This window comes from Pipistrellus kuhlii, unplaced genomic scaffold, assembly GCF_014108245.1.
Source record: "Pipistrellus kuhlii isolate mPipKuh1 unplaced genomic scaffold, mPipKuh1.p scaffold_m20_p_1, whole genome shotgun sequence".
In the NCBI taxonomy this organism is placed as follows: Eukaryota; Metazoa; Chordata; class Mammalia; order Chiroptera; family Vespertilionidae; genus Pipistrellus; species Pipistrellus kuhlii.
In genome coordinates, this window is record NW_023425404.1 from 130,719,583 (window position 1) to 130,746,898 (window position 27,316).

General features: G+C 43.2%; 1 protein-coding gene across 2 annotated transcripts in view; it reads right to left on the reverse strand.

Moving 5' to 3' along the window:
• SGMS2 (sphingomyelin synthase 2) overlaps positions 1 to 26,179 on the reverse strand; it is a 79,503-nt gene extending 53,324 nt beyond the window's left edge. The window contains exon 1 of one of the 2 annotated variants that reach the window (XM_036409536.2): positions 25,989 to 26,179. The gene's annotated coding sequence lies outside the window, so the exon portion shown is untranslated. Of the gene's footprint in view, positions 1 to 25,630; positions 25,910 to 25,988 lie in introns of those variants that run through there. The other variant, XM_045589171.1, reaches the window with a different exon arrangement.
• Between the last annotated feature and the right edge of the window lie 1,137 nt (positions 26,180 to 27,316).

Genomic DNA, 27,316 nt, shown 5'->3' on the forward strand with positions numbered 1-27,316 from the left:
GAGGAAGTAGTGTTCATCTTAAAAGTTGACAGTCAACTGTACTTTCACTTCAATACTTGCAGGGTATCGCTAAAGCCACCAAGGAGAGAAGAAGCAGGTATCTTCACGCGCAGTTCACAGGCCCCTGCCTGTAGCACTCGGCAAGGAAGGAGAGTGAGAGGTGCCCGTAAAGGTGAACCCTGTGCGCCAGGGACAAACCTCGCCTCCTAAGTCTTAGGACCTCAGAGAAGACACTGCCTCCATTCTCTCACACTGGATTAGACCCTCCATCAGCTCCACGTGCTGCCACACGTTTTCTCCATCATCACAGTCTGCCACTTGTAATCATCTAATCAAGTATTGGGTAAAGCTTAACCTGTCTCTCTTCTGTCAGACTGCAAACTCCACGAGGGAAGCGGCCACATCTGTTCGCTTTTTGCTGTCTTCCTGGCACACAGCTGCCTACACTCCAGCTTCCTCTTGACAGGACAGCCAGCCATGTTCCTGAGAAGTCCCAGTAAGCTCCTCACCAGGAAGAGAGCGGCACTGAAGCCATCTTACAAAGGAGGGCGGGAGGGAAGGGCTTCAATACTACAAAGCCCACGGACGCCTTGAAGGTTTTCAGAAGCAGATCGGAGAGAGGAGGAGGGAGAAAACGGAGTGGGAGGAATGACCCACTAATCTAGATGGATGATTTCAGGATAAAATAGTATCATGAGAACTCAAACAGTGTTTTCTAATTATAGACGTTTAAATTTAAAATATCCTGAAAGTTCACTCTGTACTTTCCTCTGCCTAATACAGGTTGCATTCAAAACATCCCAGAAATAGCATTTTTTTTTTTTTTAAGCCCAGAGAGTAAGGTTGAACGGCAGATTAAAATGCCCTGCATCTGGCAACCTCTGCTTTCCACAGTTTTTCTGTGGGTCTCCCATGAAGAAACAACTGCCGATCCAATTCTCTCTCTCTCGACACAAAGTTGTTATTGCTCCGCCCGGACTCCTAAAACTGCTTCGAGTGACTGTCATAACAGTGAAACTCAGATAACTATTTAACTAAATGAAATGCTTTCAGACCTTCCGAAACAAAAGGAAATAACCCCTTTATACCTTTACACTGAAATTGCGAAAGTGTTTACTCTTGTTGGTGAACAAAGAAACACCAATCAAAAAAGGGAGATTCTATGTTTTGCATATTAAACTGGCAGCCCCAAAAAATCATCAAGCGGCTCTCCAGCACTATTGTAAATACATTTCTAATAATAACGTCTATAAGCACACTAAGAATGTGAACAAACATGAAGCTCTGAGCCTCTGACACTATTAATAGCAGTGAAAAACTGAAAATGATGTAGTGTCCATTTATTTAAGTGTCCATACAATGGAATATGAAACTACTGCTTTACTCTGTCTAATGACAGGGACAAGTTCATGATATAGTCAGGTGTACAAAACAATATATGTATGACTCTATTTATTCTGTTGTTTTTTTTAATTTTTAAAATATATTTTTATTGATTTCATAGAGAAAGGGAGAGGGAGAGAGAGACAGAAACATCAGTGATGACAGAGAATCATTGATCTGCTGCCTCCTGCACACCTGGCACTGGGGATTGAGTCTGCAACCCAGGCATGTGCCCTGACCAGGAATTGAACCATGACCTCCTGGTTCATAGGTCAACCTCAACCATTGAGCCATACTGGCCAGGGGCTATTCTGTTTGTTTTCTGTGTGTGTGTGTGTGTGTGTGTGTGTGTGTGTGTGTCTTAAAGCTGTATGTGTAAGCATAAACATTCTGGAAAGATAATGCAACATGAAAATGTTAACAGGTGATAGATACATAGATGATTTACATTTTCCAGGTTTAAAATTTTCTAAAATGAACATGAGTTGTTATTATCACTAACAAGTAAAAGAGAAAAGATGAGTTGAGAACTCCCAACACAAATTTTCAAGTATCAACTACCATATTAACAGCCTCTAAAAAAATGTTTATTGCAATAAGTACACAGTCTATTTAATATCATTATGTACTAAGGATAAAAATCGTAAACCTCATTTTTCATCTTGGTCACTATGTGTGGGGCGAGCAAATAAAAATACTCTGTCCTGCCTGAAAACTTAAAAGTTTTCTTTTTAGCACGATGCCATGTGTGGTGAAGTAGCACCAGGTAGCTGAAAGGTTGGCCTCTCAGGGTAAAAATAGCATAATTATATAGTTTGTAAAATTAAAATGTACATATTTACTAGGATTATTACTCTTGCTCAAATAAAATTCTCTTTGAAAATATAAATGAAACTAGACATGGATAAATAGGAATTAAGATAGAAACCAATTTGGGAGGTGGAGAATGTTAGAAATAGGGCTTCCAGAGAGAGTTCACCTCCGGTCAGGGGGAGGGGATATTTGGTAAGAAACAGGGTAACTCCTCAGGATACACATAAGCACTGGAAAACTCCAAGGACCCTGTAGTGTACACACCAGAGAGAGTTCACAGAATGAGGAGACTAGCTTCTCCCTGAGTAACTGAGCTCGAGCTAAACTTATGCTAATGTAGAGTGTGGCCAGAGAAGGCACATGGACATCCTTTAAATTGTCAGCTGAGACCTAGGGCTGAGGGTGTATTCAGTTTTTGACTTACCTCTGTCCAGGTGTCAGCAGGGGCGGGTCTAGATATGTAAACCCAGTAACGCTAGGGCTTAGTTAAGAATGCAAATAAGCTCCTTTGACCCTATAAATGTAAACCTTCTGTATGGCTTGGGAGGTCGCTTGCTGCCTGTCCATCAGAGAGATGGCTCCCACCTAGTGCCCAGCTTGATGAATCTATTTTTACTTCTGGTCTCTTTCTTTCTTAATCCGCAGTTCCTCCACTCAGGAACCTGTTGTTTTCCGTGATGGACACAGAAAACAGAGAAACAGCCCCCCACCGCATGCTAACACTTCAGCCCTTATGTAGAAGTCTCTTGTAGATTCCCAGCTGTTCTTTTTTTTTTTAATTGATTTTTCACAGAGAGGAAGCAGAGGGATAGAGAGTTAGAAACATCGATGAGAGAGAGTCATCGATCAGCTGCCTCTTGCACACCCCCTACTGGGGATGTGCTCGCAACCAAGGTACATGCCCTTGACCAGAATCAAACCTGGGACCTTTCAGTCCGCAGGCCGAAGCTCTATCCACTGAGCCAAACCGGTTCTGGCTGTTCAGGTCTCTTGATTCTGTCATCCATTTCCTCAATTTTTTATTTTTTCTCTCCTAATCTTTCATTGTCTTAAGATTTCTAAGAGGCTGTTTACTCGAGCCTCCTCACTAGTTATCAGCAGTTTGCTTCCATTATGAGAAACTTGTTTTTACAAAAGGGAATAATTTGTACTTACTTATAAAAACTTTATTTGGTTTACCTTATCCGTTATTACCCACATCAGACACCCTCACCAAACAGGTTTCCAACTTTCCTTCTACGCAACTTCAAACAAATTACATACCGGCTTATTTGCATAACTCTCTATATCACAAAGCAGCAACTTTTAATCGAGGTCTTCTTTTAAGCCTTGGAGGAAGGGTCATGTTTAGAGAACAAAGTGAGAATCAAGGAAGTTAACCTTCAGGATTCCCAAGAGCTATTTGGTGTCTAAATAAAGGAACTTTAGCACCAAGAATAACTGGGAAAGAGGAAGAAGAAAGAAGGAAGTGAAATGAGGGGCACACTAGAAGTTTGTGCAACTGAACCTTGAGCAAAGCGAAGAAAGATGTTGCAAAGCGCCCCAAAGGCTTGCAATGATGAACACATGTCAGGGACCGGGATCAGAGGTGAGCAGCAAGCCTCAAACCAGAGCTCCTGCTGGTGGAGCCCAGGGCATCTTCCAGGGTCTAACGGACTGGACCGTCACAAAATGGGTGATGATGGTGACCAAATGAACAGGCAGCCCCATGCTTCCATTCTGAGCTTTTCAGCCATGTGTGGTCAAAGGCTGTGCCTCAGGAACAGTTTAAGGAGTAAGCATTATGAATGCCATTATTCGTAACCATACTACTCTCTTGTGTTCAGAGTACAACCCACAGGCCTTGGATAGCTACCATACCACCATGATCTCGGAATATGGCACCTTTAAGAGAAGGGTGCGCTTTAGCAGCACATGGAAAAATAACCCCGAGGTCCTCCCCAACTCCCTAAAGCGTCTAAAGCTTGCTATAGGGGAAATTAAGGTAGAATTCTTATTCATCCTTGTAGAAAAGTGTTTTTTTTTAATTTTATTGATTTTTTTACAGAGAGGAAAGGAGAGAGACAGAGTTAGAAACATCAATGAGCTGCCTCCTGCACACCCCCTACTGGGGATGTGCCCACAACCAAGGTACATGCCCTTGACTGGAATCAAACCTGGGACCCCTCAGTCCGAAAGCCAAAGCTCTATCCACTGAGCTAAACCGGTTTTGGCTGTAGAAAGGTTTACAGGTAGTAAATAATCCCAGTTTTCCATCACACTTCTAAACAAACAGACACGAATGTATAAAGGAAATGCAAAATGTGCGTTCTTTCCAGTGAGGATATACACATTCATGTTTCACTTTTCATGTTACTTCATTTTTTTATTGTATTGACTTTTTTTTGGGGGGGGGGAAGTGAGAGGAGAGAGAGAGAGAGAGAAAGAGAGAGCGAGACATCGATTTGTTGCTCTACTTATGTAAGCATTCACTGGTTGAGTCTTCTGTATGTCCTGACCGGTGACCAACCCCATAACCTTCGCATCTCAGGACCACACTAACCAAATGAGCTCCTTGGCCAGGGCTAAACAGTCACTTTAACAGACCCAGTGAGCAGAAAGTCAGCAGGGACACAGGAGAACTCACTAACACAATCAATCAACTGCACTGAACTGACATCTATAAACTATTTCATCCAAAAACAGCAGAACACACATTCTTCTCAAGCTCACAAGAAATTTCATTATGACAGACCACATTCAGAACCATAAAGCACACCTTAATACATTTAAAAGAATGGAAATCATGCAATTGAGACCACACAGAATTAAACTAGAAATCAGATAGCTGGAAAAGTCCAAAATACCTGGAGATTACACACTCCTCAGTAATACACTGATCAATGAAGAAATCTCAAGAGAAATTTAAAAACAATCTGAACTAAATAAAAAATGAAAATGCAACTTATCAAAATTTATGGGTTCAGGAAAAGCAGTGCTTGAGGGCAATTTATAGCAGTGAATGCATATATTAGAAAAGAAAATCAATAATCTAAGTATATACCTTAGGAAACTAAAAAATAAAAGCAAATTAAATACAAAGTAAGTAGAAGAAAAATAATAATACAAAGTTAGAGCACAGATCAATGAAATTGAAAACAGGAAAGCAACAGAGAAAAATCAATGGAACCAAATGCTGGCTCTTAGAAAAGATCAATAAAATCAATAGGCAAGCTAACTAAGAAAAAAAGAAAAACACACAAACTACTAATATCAGAAATAAAAAGAGAACATCACTACAGATCCCATGGGTGATAAAAGGCTAATAAAGAAATACTATGAACATCTCTATGCCCACAAATTGAAACTATAGGTGAAATAGACCAATTCATTCAAAGACCCAATCTGTTAAAACTCACACAAGAAACAATAGGCCATCTGAATAATCCTACAGCTATTAAAGAAATTGAATCAATCCTATATAATAAAAGCCTAACATGCTAAATGTCCGACATTTGGGTGAGACAGGCCAGACATGCCCTGGAGCCCTCCTGTGGTCCCTTCCCAGCCCTGACTGTACACTAGTGGGGTGCCCTCTCACAATCCAGGCCCCCTTGGGGGATATCTGGGACCCCTCGGCAGTCCAGGCCGAGGGACCCCACCAGTGCACAAATCCATGCACCAGGCCTCTAGTAATTAATAAGCTTTCAAAATAGAAAGCACCAGGCCCAGATGGGTTCACTGGTGAATTCAACTAAACATTTAAGAAATTATACTAGTTCTCTACAATCTCTTTCAAAAGATAAAAACAGGGAGACTACTTCCTAATTCACTCCATGAGGCCAGCCTTACCCTAATATTAAACCAGAAGAAAAAAAAAATTACAAGAAAACTACAGACCAATATCTCTCATGAACACAGATACAAAAACCCTCAACAAAATATCAACAAACTGAATCCAACAATGTCTGATAAGAATTAGACACCATGACTAAGTGAGATTTGTACCAGATATGCAAGGCTGATTAAACACTTGAAAACCCCATTTTTGTAATCTATCACCTCAACAGGCTAAGGGAGAAAACCCACATGATCATATCAATAGATGCAGAAAAAGCATTTGATAAAACTCAGCATCCACTCATGACAAAAACTATTAGTAAACTAGAAAAAAGGTGGAGATTACCTCAACTTGATAAAAGAAAAAAAGAAAATCTACAAAAAAAACCCTACAGCTATTATCAGACATAACGTCGAGAAGCTCACCAGAGATATAAAGATGGCAAAGAAGCTTATGAAAACATGCCTGACATCATATGTCACAGGGAAGTGCAAATTAAAAGAACAATGAGCTACCAGTACACGTGTCACAATGGCCAAACTCTGGAAAAGTGACACCACCAAATGTCGGTGAGGCTGCAGAACAACAGGAACTCTGGTGGAAATTCACTGCTGGTGGAAATGCAAAATGAGACAGCCACTGGCATAAAATCACGGTCTGTACTTTCTGCTCAATTTTTCTACAAACCTAATACTGCTCCAAAAAAATAAGGCCCATTAAAGTACAAAAAAAGTACTTCTCATAATTACCTCGAAACACACTCATATTTAAGATTGCAATCGTTTTTTTTCAAAAATAAAAATGACAGATACTCCAAGTACTGTGATGTAAGCTGTAAAGCAACACTCAAAACATTAATGGCAAAACAGCGCTCGGTTATGTCCTTTAAGAACAAATGACCATGGCCCTGTCCGGTGTTACTCAGTGGCTAGAGCATCAGCCTGTGCACTAGAGGATTTCAGATTCCATCCAAACCCTCACTGGCGTCTCTCTCACATCAATGTTTCTCTCTCTCCCCCCTCCCTCTCCCACTCTCTCTGAAAATCAATGGAAAAATAAAAATAGCCTCACTCCCTAGGTGAGGATTAAAACACACACACACACGACAATTTGCTCAAGCACAACCATTGATCTGAATTCGCCTTGTAATTCAAAAACACTTAAGGCTTCTAAATGTAGAGAACATGCTAAGCAAGCACTGTTGATAAAACACCATCTGTGGTCCAGGCAGCACTCCTATTTGTGCTGTGACACGCTCAGATCTGTAATCCCATCGCTGCCCCCATAGGTTTTCGTATTCTATGTACATATTCCTTCCAGCGGACATGAAGGCGATGCTCTGTATACCAGATGGTGGGGCACATCCGATGCCCACTGAAATCGGAGGCTTCATTCAGCATGCGGCACAAGCACACACAGGGAGGGGGCTTAGCATTGACCTACACAAGGTGCCGTCTGCACATTTGTACCCGATGCAACTGCACGTAACATTTGCTTTGCTTCCGAGATGACATCTTTGCAGCAGCCCTGAGGAGTATGCTCACAGCCAAAGCCTCCCTTTCAAGGAGCCCCCTCGGTGACAGGTTCCCAAGCCTGTGCCTCAGGCAACCAAGAGCCTTGCTATCAGCTCAGACAGTGGTCAGTAGGCAAACTGCGGCTCTCAAGCCACGTGCGGCTCTTTGGCCCCTTGAGTGTGGCTCTTCCACAAGATACCACGGCCTGGGCGAGTCTATGTTGAAGATGTGGTGTTAGAAGAAGTTTAAGTTTAAAAAATTTGGCTCTCAAAAGAAATTTCAATCGTCGTACTGTTGACAATTTGGTCTGCTGACTAATGAATTTGCCGACCACTGAGCTAAGAAGATGAAGCTAACACGAGATGTATCTGCCAATAAGACAGAAGTCTGACTACAGACACAATGGCCGGACCCCAAAAGATACTTTTCTGCCATTTGTAAAGTTCCATGTACATATTATGCTGTGGTTTTAAATTAAAACATCTCAATTTCCAACAGCCTTCTGAGGGCTTCCGCGGATTATATCTGTAGTTCATAATTACACGTGGAAACTGGCTGGTCACCCTGAACGCCTTTTGCAAAGCAGGACTCCACTGCACAATCATCTTACTCTTCAATCCTAGCCCAAAGGGGACATACTGGGTGTTGGAGCGTTTTCCGTGAAAGCAGCCTTAGAGGGGATGTGGCCAGGGACGAGATCTCAGAGCTCCACCACCAGTTTCCCCCTTGTAGTCACACCCTCCGCTTACTCTGCTTCTCACTGGCAACTGTGTCCATGGCAATCCACCGCCGACACTACACTACTTCCACAACGTCCATTTTCAGACACGATATTTAGAAACTATGAGGAACACTCATGGCTTATAAACAAATAGTTTATAATAAAGCTGGCACATCAGAGAGCTATATTTATTAAATTCTGGTTATGTTTAAAGAGTCAACCCAAATTCTCTTTAGGATATAATCTAATCGCATTTAAATATAAATAAAAAATATTTTTTAGGACAAGTGATTCATAAAAAGCATTTTGTCACCTGGCCAGTGTGGCTCAGTGGTTGTGCACTGACCTATGAACCAGGAGGTCACAGTTTGATTCCAGGTCAGGGCACATGCCCAGGTTGTGAGCTTGACCCCAGTAAGAGCATGGAGAAGGCAGATCAGGGATTCTCATCATTGATGTTTCTCTCTCTCTCTCTCTCCTTTTCTCTCTGAAATCAATAAAAATATAATTTTTAAAAAACTATTTTGTCACCCTAGATTAGGGGTGTCGAACTCAATCAGAGAAGGGGCCAAAATCTAAAATCCCGCAGAGGAGTCTGATCCGGCCCGCCAGGTTTTTTGGGCAGTGAGCGCAGCCGAGGTGTTACAGTAGGAATTAGTAGTTCGTATAGTCCGGCCCTCCAGCTCTCTGAGGGACCGTGATCTGGCCCCCACTTTAAAAAGTTTGAGGACCCCTGCGCCTAGCTGGTTGGCTCAACGGATAGAGCATTAGCCTTGGACTGAGGAGTCCCAGGTTCGATTCTGGTCAAGGGCACATGCCTGGGTTGTGGCCTCGATCCCCAGTAGGGGTCATGCAAGAGGCAGCCAATCAACGATTCTCACCCATCACTGATGTTTCTCTCTCTTTCTCTTTTTCTCTTTCTCTCTCTCTCTCTTTTTCTCTCTCCCTCCCTCCCTCTTTTCCCCCCACTCGCTTCCTTCCTCTCTGAAATCAATAAAATATTTTTTTTAAAAGCATTTTTTCAATCTTTCCTTCTTTATCAGTTTATGTATCAAAGGAGTCTTAGAATGAAAAAAATACCCAATTAATTACTTACATAAAAAAAGTATGTATGCAACCCTAAGATAGTTTTACAAATAGCATTTTAGAAATGTTTCAAGTACATCGTTTAAAACAAAACAAAGAAAATCTAGCCTCATTTCCTTGATGATGGCAGAGTAGGGCAGGGGCTCACCTGCTTGTGCAAATGGGGCAAAAATGAACAGAAATGCGCCCTGGCCAGTGTGGCTCAGTTGGTTGGAACATTGTCCCAAGCACCAAAAGATTGTGAGTTCGATTCCTGGTCTAGTGGGGGTGAGTATGGGAGGCAATCTCTCTCTCTCTCTCTCTCTCTCTCTCTCTCCCCCTTCCTCCCTGACTCTCTTAAAAAAAAAAATTAGAAATGAAATTTAGGAACTAACATCATATATTACCTTTATTTTGTGTTTTCTATTAAATCATTTATTTATTTATTTATTTATTTATAATATATTTTATTGATTTTTTTTACAGAGAGGGAGAGAGAGAGATAGAGAGCTAGAAACATCAATGAGAGAAAAATCTACCAGCTGCCTCCTGCACACCCCCTACGGGGGATGTGCCTGCAACCAATGTACATGCCCTTGACCGGATTCGAACCCGGGACCTTTCAGTCCGTAGACCGATGCTCTACCACTGAGCCAAACTGGTTTCGGCTCTATTAAACCATTTAGAAAGGACTTTTATTAATGTTATCCTTCTGGCTGATGTTTCATAACTTTTCTGCTCCATGCTTGCCTACTAAAGGCAAGTGGTTTATTAAGAAGGAAAACAATACAACAGAAAAGAAAGATTAAGAGAAAGAGGGAAATGTAGTTTACATTACACCACTGAATATGTGACTAATGATTGATGAAGAAACAATAAAAGGAAGCAACCACTGTTTGACAAATTGGGCCTACCTCTAAAATTCATTGATGCATAATTGAAATTTAAAAGACAGTTCATTAAGATAAGCACTCTTTACTCCAGTTTCCATCACTGTTTGCCAAGTAACCAGAACTAGCTTCATCTAAATGCTCTCTCACACACATATTAACACACAGAGAGAGATACAAAGAAGAAGATCCAGAATATAGTTTCCTCCAAATATATTCATTCCTGCATTCCTCCCAACCTAAAATATATAACACGAATTATCCTTAATAAACCCAGGGCCTTTAGATGTGTATAATCTCCACCTTAATGATAGTAGAATCTCAGCAATAAAGAACCATTTTATCACCCCCCTAATTTCCTTCTCTTAAAAGTTATTAGTCTTCTATATCTTTAGTTTACTTTTCTTCTTGGTTCCTACACAGTTATCTTTGCAAATAAATGTTGTGCTGCTTCTGAAATTAAGAAGCCATTATTAGTCAGATTTTTTCCTTTTTATCCCTTGTCACATTGTCATCGCGCTTCAGAAATGTATGGGATGAGCCTGCCAAATTAACCTTCCTAAGATTACAACTTTGCGCACAGCCCCGTCTTTCAGGATGACCAATACGCCCAAAGCTCCTCCTCCGGACAATCACTGCCTTCCTGAACCTGGTCCTTTCCGAGAGTCCTGGAAGCGGCACCAAATTGGATTAAAGACACTGATGAATTTCCACCTTCCTAGTAATCTTAGTTTCTAAATGTAAAATTAGACTAACAATACTATTTATGGATTTTTTCATGCTTTACTTTTATTCCACCCCTCCCAACCTAATGGCTGATTAGGTAAGTACTATCCAAGTGGCATCATCTATTACTACTGCTGTCCCTACTAGAAACGGATGGTCTCAGCCTCAAGGAACTTAAAATCCAGTTGAAGATCCAAGGACACTAGAGTAAAGCCAACAAAAGTTTATTTCTGATTGTGCCCAAACAAGTCCCACAGACAATAACTGGTAGAGTATGCACTCTCAATGGTGAAAATTGGTGCTCTAAGGTTGAAAACAAAAAAAGGTCTGTGATCTTCCAAAGGAGATTGTAATTTACTAGAGGCCCATTGCACAAAGATCTGTGCAAGAATAGGCCTTCCTTCCCCTGGCTTCACTTCTGGCCGCCCAGAAGCCTGCACATCTTCACTCCCCGCCAGAAGCAAAGACTTGCCCGCTCCTGTAGCTCCCTCTGCCCCCACACTTCCCCTCATAGCAGGCGTCCCTCCCTGGCCGGCCGCTCTGCGCCTGAGTATGCAAATTAACCCACCATCTTTGTTTGGTAAATCTGCATATTCACTCCTGATTGGCTGATGGGTATCAAGGAGGTATGGTCAACTTGCATATTTCTCTTTTATTAGTGTAGCTGGGGGGTGGGAACAGAGTGGGAGGGGGTAGGATAACCTGTCTAAAAAGACAACAGTGAAAACAAAATGTTGAGAAAGACTGACGGAGGAATCCACAGTGCACTTTGTATTTGCTACTAATTGGCTAAATTACCCAGACAAATTACCTAACCTAGTCTCACCTGATATTTAACACCAATAGCATGGGTTTTTTTTTTTTTTTAGATTCCAACTACATCTTCTCATCCTTCTCTTCTCAAGTTTAATGTTCCTTCCTCAAAGAGGTTCTTTCCTGACCACAGTCTAACATAGGTCTCCCCATCTTTTGCTCTCTCAGATCTGATCCACGTTCACAAGTTGTGGTTCTGTGCAGGTTTCCTTTCTTAACTGGCTGTCTCCCCACGGGGCGGTGGGCTCCGTGAAGGGGAGGGCCAGGTCTGTTTGTGTCCAGGAGTACACCCAGCCTGGCACAGAACAGATGCTCGCTCATTCTTGCCAAGCCCTTCCTCTTCACCAGCTTTTCTTCTCCTGAAGTACTAAAGGTGGGCCAGGATCTTTTCTAGACATTAACCCCAAGAGATGGTCTCCAATCCTAGCGATTTGTTAATTCTTACTTTCATTTAAAACCACTTCAAGGTCCCCTGGGTGCCAGAGGGGGTGTCAGAATTTTCACCAAAATATATGGTGAACTATAAACATTTTAGTAGGATTTTTAGAGTTTCCTTAACATTCCCCATAACAACCTTGATATTAAGGGGAACGAGATGGGGGGAAAAATATTTTTTACATATAAGATTGAATATCAGAATGACATATTTTTTTACATGAAAGATGGACTATCAAAATGACAGTTTTTACTCATGAAGTACGAGAGTTTAAAAGACCTTTCCTTTCTTAATCCCAGTGGCTGCTGTGCCTCCTCTCAGGTGCGTCACTAATGGAGCTGCTAACTGAGAGAAGAGGCCATGGAGCCCTCTAGGATGTACACCATCCACATGCAAGGGGAAAACGGGTGTGAGTGAGAGGGGGGATGCACACCGGGCAGAGGGAAATCAAACTAGAGATAGGGCGGGTTATTTCAAGTCAAACAGCAAACATTTGTACCTTATTGCTGCCCTGAAAATACAATAGCTTCTGCCCTCTTGGGAGGAGCCAGGTCAGGCATCATTACAGTGAAACACATCTTAGAGAAAATAGAACGTGAAGAGATCAGGAAGATGACAATTCTTCTGACTTGCCTACAACAACTATGTGTCTTTCTACAGCATCAAGATATTTGTCAAGTTCTAAACTATGTTTAGTTGGAAAAAATATATACACATATATGTATATAATTCGCTAATATCCACATTTATATATAATGTTACGTGGATTAAAATAAAAATACTTCATTCCCTCAGTACTCTATTAAATGTGGTCTTTTAAAAAAAAATAAGTTAAATCTTGGTTGTTTTTTTTTATTCATTTTAGAAAGAGGGTGGTAAGGGGAGGAAAAGAGGAAGGAGAAAGAGAGAGGAAGGGAGAGAGGGAGAGAGAGAAACATCGATGGGAATCAAGCTTGCAACCGGAGCCCTTACCAGGAATCAAACCGGCACTTTAGGTGCACCAGATGATGCTCAACCAACTGAACCACACCAGCCAGGGCAGTGAAGATTATTTTTTTTAAAAAGTTTTAAAAAAATGAATTTTAAAAGATGAAATCTACAAAACATTTTGTCTCTATGAGGCAACATCCTATTAAACAAAGGATATTAAAAGATAGTACATGATTAAAATATGAAATTAATCTCTAATAGGACCAGAAGCTTAAGTAAATATTTTCTCTAATTAAGAAAAGCAATCCTTTCTAAAAACATCAGCTGACCCCATATAGCCATTTCTGTACCACAGTCTCTAGTATCACTTAGTTATTTTTGCTACCAGGATACATTTGCACAAAAACAAAATTAAAATCCTCCTCTTGCTTCTATTCTTCCACCTAAAGGAATACTAGTCAGCTCCATTATTAGCAATACACTTAATAGCTCCACAGCAACTGGTATAATTGGGGTATTGCAACAGGAGGATAACGAAGTGGAAAACAAAGCGATATTCATGCAGAAGTAAAACAAAACAAAACAGGTCTATACAGCCTTTCTGGGAAAATAACTACAAAGGGGAGTGGGGGCGGGGAGGGAAGAAGAGAACTTGCTAAAAAGAACCCTTTGGAGGTTGCTAAGGACAGTTGCTACGAGGCCTTCAGGATATTTCGGTATGCAATGGAGCAAAATCAAGTTTTGAAAATGGTGAAATGTATGAAGTAACCGCAGTGACTTCACCAAAAGAATGCAGGGGTGGGAAGAGACGAGGTTTCTGAAACATGAAAGTGATTTTCTTAAGTTTTCCCATGTGACTTCCAGGAAGGTATGGGTCTGAGGGGACCAGAGCTAAGCGGACCTTCCAAATCGAGCATTGACAACAGGTGAGGGGAGGGCGGGAACAGGGGTAAGAGATGGAGGGGAGGGGCACAGCTCTGGCCCTATAGCTTTGGCCCAGGCTGCAGAAGGCAGAGGGCAGCAGGCGGGCAGCAGGAAAGCTTGGCTTCTGCCCATACAACACAGGTGCAACTAATACAGGCCAAACAGTAGTATTTGAGAATACTCAGCTAATTAATTCAGAAACATGTTTGCATCATGCTAGGCAATACAAAAACACACACACACACACACACAAAAAAAAAACCCCACATATATATATAAGTAAAATAATTTCAACAGAAAAATCATCTTATAGGATAGACTCCAGTGACAGTGAAGGGCCTAAGGACTCTGGAAGGAAGAGGGGGCACCTCCCCCGCAGGTGACGTGGAGAAGGGAGGGAGGGAAGTTCCCCACCGGCGATGCTGGAGGTCACTGTGGCTTGTGCTTTAAAATCACTCCTCTCAGCATCAGCATGGCCTGACAAGATCGCCACTTAGAGAAATCCTCCACATTGCAAAACCCAACGGACACTGTGTTCTCATCTTACTCAACCCCTCGTGGTCTTACAACAGAAACGATTACTCCACCTTGCTTTAAGCACGTGATAATGCTGACATCGGTACCACGGCTCTCTGGTCTTCCTCCTCCTCACTGGTTACTCCATGGTCTCCGACCTGATCAGTAACTCTGTTATTCCTCCGGGCCTGATCCCTATCTCTCCGCTCTGCCTACAAAATCTCCCTAGATGGTTCTAGATTTCCCATGATCTTATAACCTTATACACCACTTCTGTGCCGGCACAACTCTGGCCCTGATCTTGTCCCTGAATGTAGGTCTCCCGATCACCGAGGGCCATTGGACACCCACCCCCATTAAGATGACTAATAGGCAACTCAACTAACCACTGGCTAAAACAGAACTCTCTTCCCTACGGCCCTGGTCACCCACCGAAATACAGGAGTTCCGCTTGATTTCTCCTATTCTCTCAAGTCACCCATCCAAACCTATCTCCTAAGTCTTGTTGATTCTCTCTCCAGACCTCTCAAACCCATCCACTGCTCTCCACCTCCAATACCACTCCTCTACACCCGGCCACGCCACTTCTCCTGTAGAATGCTGCCAGGAGTTTCCTAATTGTTCTCCTTGCTTCTCCTCGTATCCCTCTCTACACCCCCCAGCAGCAGCAAAACTAGACATTACAAATGTACAATAACTCAGATCATGTCCCTCTCCTCCTGGGATCACTTCGCAATGCCATCTCATTGCACCGTGAGTGAGAATGAGACTCACACTCCTTACAGAGTCTGCGAGCCCTTCCCAACCTGGTCCTGCCTGCCTCGCCACCTCCTCTCTCACCCCTCCCTGCCAGACCCTGCAGCCAGACTGGCCTCCCTCCCCCTCCCTGGGGGAGCAAGCACTTTCCCTCCCCAGGCAGATGCACAAGCTCTCCCCTCTGCTGGGTCTACTTATCCATCGCAACTTAGTGCAAGTCTGACCTCTGCCAGCAAAGCTTTCCTGACGGTGTGTTGTTAGAGGTTCCCCACTCTCTACTTCATGATTTATCACCCTTTCCTTTAAAGAAGTCCAAATCTGCACTTACCTTGTGTTTATTGGTTTTACTCACTTATCATCTGCTCAACCTCCCTTTCAACTCCCTTCTCTCTCTCAACACATAAACTCAATCTCCATTAAGGTAGAAACCTTGACGGAATCCCTAGAATCAAAAATAATGTCTAGTAGCATAAAGCAAGTGCTCAAAAAACTGTGTTGAATGCATTAATTAGGTTCAGAAAGAATTAAGGATGGCTTGGGCCCTGTTTTAGCCATCTTGTGCAGTGCAGGTATTTAAAAAAATCAAATCCAAGTTTGTGAAATCCAAGGCAACTATCTTGAGAAGTTTGTGACAACGGTGGCTTGCCCAGAGGCTAAAGAATTTTTTTTTTGGTATGAAATCCACTGCTATGGGTTCTTATAGGATGGTTACTCCCTGGGGGCAGGTCAGCAGCTGCTCCAGAGCCAGGTCTTTGTAAGCTCAGAAACTATTTTAGCAGTTCACCCAGGAGAGATAAGCTCTGGATATCTGCTTTGTACTAACAAGGATGCAACAGAAAACATGAATCTATTAAATTTATCAAGATTGCTGGAAAAAGAAGGAATTCTTACCATTTGCAACAGCAAGGATGGAACTGGAGAAATAAGCCAGTCAGAGAAAGATAAATATCACATGACCTCACTCACTGGTGGACTATAATGAACAACATAAACTGATGAACAAAAACAGATCCAGAGACAGAGAAGTATCGATCAGATTGTCAAACTCAGAGGGAAGGCAGGGGAGGGTGGGGGGAAGGGAGAGAGATCAACCAAAGGATTGTATGCATGCATATAAGCCTAACCAATGGACACAGACACCAGAGGGTGAGGGCATGAGTGGGGGATGGAGAGCAATAGGGGGATAAGGATACATACGTAATAACTTAATCAATAAAGAAAAAAAAAATTTTAATGCTGGGAGATTACTGGTGAAGGAAGTTACTTGCTTGATCATGTACATAGCCAAGACACATTCATTTTGCTATGGAATATTGACAGGAAAGAATAAGTTATTAACCAATAATGGCTTGATGGGGATAAAATGCAAGTAAATGAGTCAGTCATGAAGGGCATTACACCCACAAAGCCACGTCTTGAGAACTTTCTAGACCAGAGAAGTAAGAGAGTAGAAACTATACCATGAGATTAGGCAGCCCTTCCCCAGGGCTGGCATAAGGAACAAATCAAAACATAGACTGCCCTAGTTACTCTCTGTATTCATCTCCTATTACTCCTGTAACAACTCCTGTACTACAAATTTAGTGGCTTAAAACAAAACAAATTTATCTTTTCACAGTTCTGGAGGTCAGAAGTACAAACAGGCCACTGAGCTAACACCAAGTGTCAGCGGGGCTGCATTCTTTCTGGAATCCAGAGGAGACATTTTCTCGCCTTTTCCAGCTTCTAGAGACTGTGTGTAAGCCTTGGCTCATGCCCCCTTCTATCGTCAGAGCCGGCAATGGCTGTTTGAGTTTTTCTAGTGATACCAACTCTCTGGTTCTGACCCTTCTGCTTTCCTTTTCCACTTCCAAGGATGCTTGGCTTGTGATTGCTCAGAAAACACATGAGTCTCCAATCTTAGCATCATCTGATTAGCAACCTAATTCCACTGCCACTTTATTTCCCCCTTTGTCATGTGCTGGAGACTAAGATGTGACCAACTCTGGGGACCATTATTCTGCCTACCACCGTCTTCCGTCTCCCATCGTTGATGAGAAAACAGCCATATAAACTTCACACATATTATACAAGCTACTCTCCTCAAATAAGGTTAGTTAACTACTTTAATTTATAATAGGTGAAAGCCCTAAAACTAAAATAAAAAAAAATTAAATACTGCTAGAATAGTAGGCGTAAATCTTCTTGCTGAGCTGAGGGTGCTGAACAGTGCAACGGGAGAATACATCACTCCTTCCTGATAGCACACTCAGAAGCTTTTAGACAGAAATGTTTGCCAATACCATATTAAAAACATAGCGTCGATAACTTTCAATAACAAGAGTGAAATATATGACCTAGTTGTAATCCTCCACGCAGCAAATCATAAGAAGTTTGACAATCATAAGGAGTTTGAACAGGTGTGATTTTTCCCTTGATAAAGCTACAAATTAAAGGGCCCGAACTGTGAGATACATTACTAGATTCCACGGTCAATAGCGTGGTGGTTGGACGCTGCAAGCCAGACAGTCTGCTTTAGAACCTGTCTAGTGTGTGATCACAGGCGAGTGATTTAACCTGTTTCAAACAGGGACCCTAACATGGGCATAGTATCTGCTCCACAGTGATTTAGGGGGAGTAAATAACTAACAGTTCTAAGTGCTCAAAACCAATCCTCACACATAATAAGCACTGTATTTGTTAAGTAAAATTTTAAATATTCCCGTTTGCTGCCCATAACTTGCCAATCAAGCTGTATTCCAAGGGAATGTATTTCTCAGCACTAACTAATCTATCAGAGAGGATATGATATTTTATATATACGTATACACACACATACATATGTACGTGTATACATAGATATATGTATATGTGTATATGTAGACCGGTGCCAGCAGCCAGGGGAAAGAAGGCCTATTGCACGAATCTTCGCGCAAAGGGCCTCGAGTCTGGTGTATATATATAATTTAACATAAACAATGCCCTTTGTTGCTATGAAAGTTCGGTAGCAACTACTGGGGTAGCAATAAATGGATGATTAAGCAATTCGCTGAACAAATGCAAATCTCAGAAAACAAAAGCAGCTGCAGCTGTGGTACGTACACCGTCTCAGGGCCTCGTAAAGAAAGACGCAGAGCATTGGGGAGGACAGAGGGGTCTGTGATTCTTAACTGCCCCGGCATTTTCTGGGACAGTGGTGTTCATGGTACAACACTCCTCAGATGGCTGAGCTCTGCAAGGATAGCAGAGTCTGTGCGACACTAACAAGCATCCGCTGAGAGGCCCGACATATTGTATTGCTTCTCTGAAAGCTTTCCAGCATTCACAGTGTTCTCATAAACTTCTCATCGAAGTTCTTGGATTCAACGGCAGTGTACAATCAACTTCCATATTTTCATTTTAACCCAGAAGGAAAGGAGGAGGGGAGCGTGGAACAGGATCCGGACCCTACCAGTACAAGGCAAGATGTGACAAACAGATATTCTAATCCAGAAATATGTCAGCCACCTTAATGAGAAACATTGTAATGATTTGATTTGCTTAGGTAATAAGATTGAGCCCTTTGTTTTCAAAGTTAGAGGAGCAGCTTAGTGTGCAAAAAATAACAATAACAATAGCTAAGCAACTCCATATTCACAGGAGTCAGGCCTTATTCTCCATGTTTTAGCCACAGAAAGTCCTATCATCCATACATTCATCTTATGAAGTAAATACGATTTTATTTCCACTTTACACCCAGGAAATGGAGCTTCATCTGGGGAAGGTGTCCCAGCTCACTAGTGCTAAGTAGTGGCGGTGTTAGGACTCAAGTCCGGGCTGGCCTAAGGAAGCCAGTAGGCATTCATCTCTGTGGCATTACTTCATGACCTTTAGGCAGCACGGACCGGAGAAGCATTCCAGGAAACAGGATGGAGACATACCATCCCGTGTGAAAAATACATCCCTGCAAACCTGCCATGGAGGTATGAGACCAGTGGAAACTTACGGAAATCAATGAAGGATCTTGGCCATTAGAATCCGCCGGCTATGGCTTCAAATCCCTGCTCCACCTCCACCCGGCTCTGCAGCCTTGAGTACACTAACCTTTCTACAGGGCTGCTACCTCCACAGTGGAGAGAACACAACTCCTACTTTGCATGACTGAAGATGAAGACAGCATTTCATCGGATCTCCACTAGCTCCTAGCTCAGAGGCCCTACCTTTAGGTAACCACCACCATTTTCCTCCGCTGTCTCTGGCCCTGGGTTTGAGGAAGCCTGGAGAACCAGCCTGAGTGTCTGGCCTCTCTATTTGGCCCCTGTTTCAAAGGCTTACCTTCCATTCCCAGCCTCGGCTGCCAGCCTTTTTCTGAAAGGTCTCCACAACTCTTTGGAGATGGGGTGCTATGGTATCCCCTCCATGGCACCCCAATGAGTTAAGCAGTCCATGACCCAAACCCACTTACTCTTTGACCCTCTCCCCTACCCCTAAATAAAAAAGCTCATTCCTTCGCAGGTTATCTAGGTGTAGAGCAGACTGCCCAATGAAAACAGTTCCCAGAGGAGGAGAAGAATCCTTAACCCATGTGAGTGGGGTGCGTGTGAAGAGGCGGCTTCCCCGGACTGTCACTGGCGGAGCAGCCAGAGACAGCCCTGACTCCCCGCCAGGCCCTCGGGCGTCACACAGCATGGCTCTGCTCCAGCAGGAGGGGCCACTTCCCAGGCCCCGGGAGGACACGCACCCCTCCAGGAATCTGCGCTTGGCATCGCCCCATCTTTCTTTCTGCTGTTTCTTTCCCGCCTCTGGGCCACACCTCCCTTCAGTCCCTCCCAATTTGTAGAAGAAAATCTTTTTTAAAAGTTTATTTCTGCCGAAACCGGTCTGTCTTAGTGGATAGAGCGTCTGCCTGTGGACTGAAAGGTACCAGGTTCGATTCCGGTCAAGGGCATGTACATTGGTTGCGGGCACATCCCCAGTAGGGGGTGTGCAGGAGGCAGCTGGTCGATGTTTCTCTCTCATCAATGTTTCTGTTTCTCTCTCATCGATGTTTCTGGCTCTCTATCCCTCTCCCTTCCTCTCTGTAAAAAAATCAATGAAATATATATTTTTTTAAAGTTTATTTCTTATCATGTGTTTTGCATTTCTAATCATCTTAATTCAGAGAGGTGATTAAAGTGCAGGAATGGGTGCTTACTCCCCAATTTTCCATCGATCTGATACCTCCAGTTCCACAGTTTGGATTGGACAGTAATTTGCCTTTATTCAGGTAATCATGGAGCCAGCCCTTCCTTGGTGTGGGCAGGAATGCCGGGTACACTTAGAGCTGCGGATGCTGAAGGTGGGTATTTCAGCTCCTGTTCAGTTTTGCCCGAGGCTGGCCCTGACATCCAGGCGTCTCCCTTTCCACAGCTGAAATGTATCCCTGCACATCCTCAGCCCAGGCCTGCCAGGCCCAGAAAGAAAAGACACAAATATACCGGGCTGGTGTGGCTCAGTGGTTGAGCATTAACCGACCTATCAACCAGGAGATCATGGTTCGATTCCAATCAGGGCTCATGCCAAGTTGTGTGCTCAAATCCCCAATAAGTGTGTGTGTGGGGGGGGGGGTGCGCAGCCCATCAATGATCCTCTCTCATCATTGATGCTTCTCTCCCTCTCTCTCCCTCTCCCTTCCTCTCTGAAATCAATAAAAAAAAAAAAAAAAATTTTTTTTAAAAGATCCACATACAAGGGCCTCAATCCAGTTAATGCTTCTTTTTCAAATGTTTGGTTTGAAAGTTTTAAGCAACTCTCAAACTAAGACACAGAATTGTAAGGTTGAATTTTGAATTGAAAACAAGTAATCAAATTAGTGTTTGGCAGTAGGGAAAAACCACTCAGCAGATAAGGGATTATCCTATTTACACATTAATTCTATTAACTGTTACTCTAAATTCTACTTCCAATTACAAGTCGTCGTTAGAAATTAATAAATTTAACTGATATGGTTTCTGTATAAAGAGGCTGAATTGGACACCACTCATATTCCAGCATCCTTTATCAAAACCATCAGAATAAAGTAACTAGCACTGGAAATTGAAAAATAAACCCAAAGCAAAATTAAAATTTTTGACTCAGAGTAGTAAAAGGGTATGATATTATAGTAAAACTTGAGAATATTTATTTTATTATTATTTTTTAATCCTCACCTGAGGACATTTTCCCATTGATTTTTGAGAGAGTGGAAGAGAAAGGAAAGACAGAGAGAAACATCAATGTGAGAGAAACACATTGATTGGCAGGGGAGGAGCCTGCAACCAAAGTACGTGCCCATGACTGGAATTGTACCCAGGATTCTCCAGCCACAGAGCCAAACCAGCTGGGGCAAACCTGAGAATATTTAGATGAAGACATGCTTTATACCTACAATGAAAATTAGCTAATAATTTCATTAAATCAACCCAAAATGTCTAATAGCATACTTTTCAAGAGATCAAACCACAAATGTGTAAAGTTTTTTTCTTTTTAAGGAAAAAAGGTGACCTATTTAAAATGTATGGATTTTATTTTAAACGTAGTGATAAATCTGCTAAATGCAATATCTGAAAATTTTAACCTATCCTCCTGAGTACCCAAGGCAGGAAGCTGAAGAAGTGGTGTTTATTTTAGAGAACTGTTTGGCACGATTAGCACTGCTCTATAGGCTAAGAACAATAACACAAACACAGTTCTTTAAGAAAGCCTGTGTGTTCCATTTCCATCAGATAAATCCCTTGTGTAATGAGCTATTGACCTATTGTGCACAAGAGAATGTTGATCCTATTGCTGAAATCTTACTAGAAACACTAAAGAGACACAGAAATTGGAACTCTTACATTTTAAAAAGGAGAAAGCTTGCTAATTCTGAATATGATTTTTAAAAGGACAGCTAAATTATAAATCACTTTTAAAAATGCAACATGACTAAAATATCGATAATCACAGATGTGCCCAGAGATACAGGGAGAAGGATATTTAATACAGAGTCGCTAAATATAGTGAAAACTGCCCTGGCCAGGTAGCTCACTCGGTTAGAGCGCCACAGGTACAGGTGGATCCTGGTGAAGGCAGACAAGAATGAACCAATGAATGCATAAATAAGTGGAACAACAAATCTCTCTCTCCTTCCCCCACCCGTTTCCCACCTTTCTCCCTCCTTCCCTCCCTTCCTTTCTCTCTTTAAAAATTAACTAAAATTTTAAAAACTGAATTAGTGAAAACTGGAAACAAATGAACTGTCAACAGGCAGATATATAATAGAAAACTATAAATGATGTTGTAGGAGTATTTTGGTAATATAAAGATGTCCATATTTGGGTGGGGGGAAAAAGTAAGTTACAAAGTAGTATGTAGAGAATGAACCCAGTTTTGTAGAGAATAACTTTCTAGCTGTGTAACTTCAGTAAAGTTACTTAATTTCTCTAAATCAGTTTTCTCTTCAAAGAAAAGAAGGTAATCATAGTATCTACACCTCACAGGGCTAGAGTGAGGATTACAGGAGATTCTGGTGTAGAAAGCAACTGGCATATTGCCTGCCTAATAGTAAGCTCAATACATATTAGCTCTTTGTGTTATATGTTCATTGGGTAAAAAAAGAGAATTTGAGAATATAGAGGTTAGTGATTTTCTGGGTGGTGGCTAATTTGTTTAACTTGTACTTTTAAACTTCTATAAGTACCATACTACTTATAATATGGGGAAACACTAATGAATTGGAATATTCACATACAGTGATTATTCTTTAAAAAGTCTACCACAGTGCTTTGCTCACAATAAATAAATCTTGGTTGAGTTGAATTTATCCTTCAGAACTCATTTAAACAAGTTTGCCCTAGAATGTTAAAAATTTCTTAACTTAAGGGCTAAACTTGCTTATAATAAACTGGGTAAAGACAGACATACTTACATTGTTCAGCCCCTTAAACAATTTAACAGCCCCACTTCAAGACCCATTAGAAAGCTGCTAGAACTTTCATTATCAAGTGGGGGAAAGCCCAAGATAAGGTAATCACTTCTAGTTTCCTCCCAACTCCACCCCTCTCCTCCTCCTGGACACTTTCCTTTCCTTCCATACCCAAAGCCTAAGGGTTCTCTCTAGTAGACTGTAAGCCCCAAGGACAGTGAGTGCGCTTAGCATCAATAGTGCCTAGCATAGTCACTGGTACCTAGCATAGTGACTGGAATGGTAGCTGCCCACTGAATGTTCACCGACTGGATGGATTGAATAAATGTCTGACAGCAGTAGTTTCGGATAGATCTTTCAGTTCCGCCATAAGAGAACTGGATAAGATAGGTGGTAGATTTGACCAGCCAGCCTGGCTCAGTGATTGAATGTCGACCTATGAACCAGTTTGATTCCAGGTCAGGACACATGCCCTCCTTGCGGGTTCCATCCCCAATGCGGGGAGTACAGAAGGCAACTTATCAATGATTCTCTCTCATCATTGATGCTTCTATCTCTTTCTCCCTCTCCCTTCTTCCTCTCTAAAAGTAAATAAAAATATTTTTTTAAAAAAAGGATAGGTTGACTGTCTTTAGTTTGAAACTGTCTAGAATTCTTAGTAATTGTTCTTTAAACACACACAAAAACATCTCACTTCGAAGTATCACTTCTTTAAAAAGAAAAAGTTCTTATTTGTACTCCATTGTCTATTTTAATGGAGATAAGATTATTTCCATTTTTCCCTGTGCAATTTTTTTTTAAAGTCCTACAAGAATCCCAGGGAGTTTGAGTAACTCATTCAAAGTACTTCAGGAAGTAAGTGACCCCCCAGTTAACCTCAGGCTTCTGGATGCCACTGCTCCAGATCTCTCTACCTGTGACTTTCGACCCTGAAAGTTGTAGATATCGGAAGAACAAGTGTTTTCAATAACCTGAGCAGGTGCTGAAGCTTCTTCCAACCATTTCCCAGGGCTTTTATGAGATTCTGGGAGAAGAGAAACTAAGGACAGGAGACCTCCAGGTTCCTATGTCAACCAGCTTTACTTAAAAACGAAACGAAAGAAACCAAATTAAATATTAACTCATGAAGAAAAAAAATTCTTCAACCTGAAGACTATTGGGAAGCAAGGCTGTCATCGAACAAGGGAAGGCTATAGAAAGGAAGTTTGCACAGCTTCTATATATTTTTTAAAGGTGAAGAATAAAGTTTGAGAGTTTTCCACACAGGCAGCCTTCCTCCGCATTCCAGGTTTTCACTTCCAGCCACTGCTCGGACTTTGTTTAAACACTAAATGGCAGTTCCCTTAACCCGAGGTGGGACCCAAACACCTTTCAGGTATGTACGCGGAAACGCTGACCGTCCTGGTATACACACTCAGAAAGCAGACATCCTAGGAACCTGCCAAAGGATTGCACACACACAACCTCGGTCTACCGGCTTTACAAGTAGAAAATTTTGTGGAACTTAATTGGTTATTAACGGAGCCCGCTGGAACATCCTTTTATTTATACATAAACAAGTAATTTGTGGAGGTCTCCTTTGTGCCGGACATTATAGCTCCTTTGCTCTATAGTCCTCAAGTCCTCGGAAATCCTAAGAGTCCCATTTTACTAGATCAGAATGTTTAACTGAGAACCCACATTAACAGATGGGGGAGGAGGGGTGAGCCAAGGATTTGAAAAGTGAAGTTTAAATTCAACATGCACACCTAACCTAGAGTCACTAAACAGACCTCTAGGCCAATTTAAAATGCATGTCAAAATCGATTTTAAGGTCCTATCAGAGCAGGCAGGATAAAACAGAAGAATGACAAAGACTGACACATAACAGATTCCAGGACTCGCCACCAGTTATTTCAAGACGTAGCCGCGGGTTACTAACAAGTATCCCCATCCCAAAAAGAGAGACAGTTCCCTTCCACCTATCTGCGCTGAGAAACCAAATCCTTTCCTTCAGGGGACCGGGCCAAACGCTGAAAGGTTTCAGCGTGGGTTGCCCAGAGCAGGGTCCTTACTGTCCACACATCATCAGCAAGTGCCTCAAAAAAAGAAAAAGAAAAAAGAGTCCGTCCCTCCTTCACCCTCTGAATCCAGCCTTGACCTCCGTAGTGTCACTCTGGAGATAGATAGATATATATATATATATAGTTGAAAGTGTCCTTTCCACGCCAGGACCGAGTCACCCGACATGGGTGCAAATGAATGAGTTGAACGTTCCAATCAAAGAAACCAAACCAGCCTCGCATCCATCCTCCCTCCAGCCGGCAAAATCCGGCGAGGATGCCCCGGGGCGGCGGCGCGCGCAGGGGCCGAACCCGAGCCACGTCTCCGCTCCGTCCGCCTCCCCGCCCCATCCTCCTCCTCCTCCTCCTCCTCTGCCCCCGGCCCCTCCGCGCGCTCCTCACCTGCACCCGCCACCGGCTCCAGCGCCCGCCGAGGGTCTGCGAGCCGCCGCGGCCACCTCCACGCCGAAGCCGCTAGAAAGTTTGCTCCGCGTCTCGCCCTCTCGCGCGAGGGAAGCTGCTCCCCGGGTTCCCCTCCCACGGCCGCCGCCCCCGGGCCGCTCCGGGCGGCGCTGCAGCGGCGGCGGGGCGCGGGCGGCTCCGTGCGCGCTGGGCGGGGAATCCCCGCCCCACCGGGCCCCGGAGGCGCGGCGCTGCCTGTTTACCGCGGCCCGGCCGCTCCCCCCGCCGCTCCGCCCGCCCTGCGCGCCCCTGACATCATTCATTCCCGCCCGCCCCTCCGCGCCCGGCACTGACTCACCGCGGCCGCGGGCGGCGCCGCCGGCTCCCGCAGGGGTGGCTGCAGGCGCTGAGCGGAGCTCGGCAAACCGGTGCGACTTCTTAAGGAGAGAGCCCGGGCCCACCCTCCCGGGCCCCGGCCTTTAAAGGTGCGGGGAGGAGGGGCCTGGCTGCACCGGCCCATTGGCTCTGCGCGCACAGGCTGAGCGCCCCGAGCGGACCTCCTGGACCTGGAGATCCATCTGGGATCTGGGAAAGTTGTTTGGGTAGGTGTCACTCCCAGTAACTTTCGAGGGTGCGGCTGGGGAGGAATCCCCTCCCCACCCCCTCAACCTCGCCTCATTCAGGAACTGCTTCCGGACGTGGAAGCCAGGGGGCTGGCCTCAGTGTCAGAGGTGAGTGTCCAAACCTCGCCGCGTGGCCTGGCAGGATTAGTCATCATCAGTCCCTCCAGCGGCCACGCGAGGTGCGAGCTGGAAGGGTGCTCCGGGTTAATGAAGCTAATAATACTTTCCCTTCAGTGACTAACCACCGTGTCATGCGTCCTGCTAATTGATTCACTTCTCGTTAATGATAAAGGAAACCGTAACCAAAATAAACAGTTGGAAGAGTCTTTCTCTGCTCAAGGGAACACTGACTGCACTTCCCCCGCAGCTTTGGGGGCACAAGGCCATCCTGTGTGGTTCCTTTGGTGAGCTCAGCGGATCAGCGATTATGTTTTTAGAAGGGGTGTTGCCTTCTTTAAAAAAAAAATAAATGGTTGCTTGGTGATGCTAGTCATACACCTGCTGAGCAGTTTTCAAAGTAAAGGATGGCAGCCTCAGAAATTCCAACTACGATGAATCAGAGGGAATTTGGCCAAATCATTGTTGAATTTAATGGACAGAAATGTTTTTTGTTCATTTCTATCCGGGGAACAGGGTAATTATGTTTAGGATTGACACTGGCTGATGGGTGATTCCATATCATCAACAAAAACAATCCCAAGGCATCTCTGGATGCCTGGAGCAGAAGTAATGGGGGTAAATAATCACTTGTCTACATGACAATTAAACACAGTGGTAGCAGAATAAAAACATCCAGGGCAGTCCTGAAACAGACAACCGTGAGATGTTCCGAGAGCAGTCTCCCCCAAATGAAAATGCTCCTGAAATTAGCCAAAGGTTCCATATCATTGTTGTGGAAAATGCACTCAGTAGAGAACACCAACAATTGATATTTATTTTCATTGGGCCTATTTTCTCTTTTCAATAGGAGTTCATTTTTGATTTTACAAAGCCCAGGCATTTTGCCCAGAAGGCAAGAGCAAATGGATTGGTTTGCTAGGATGCAAAGTAAATGGAAATTTGA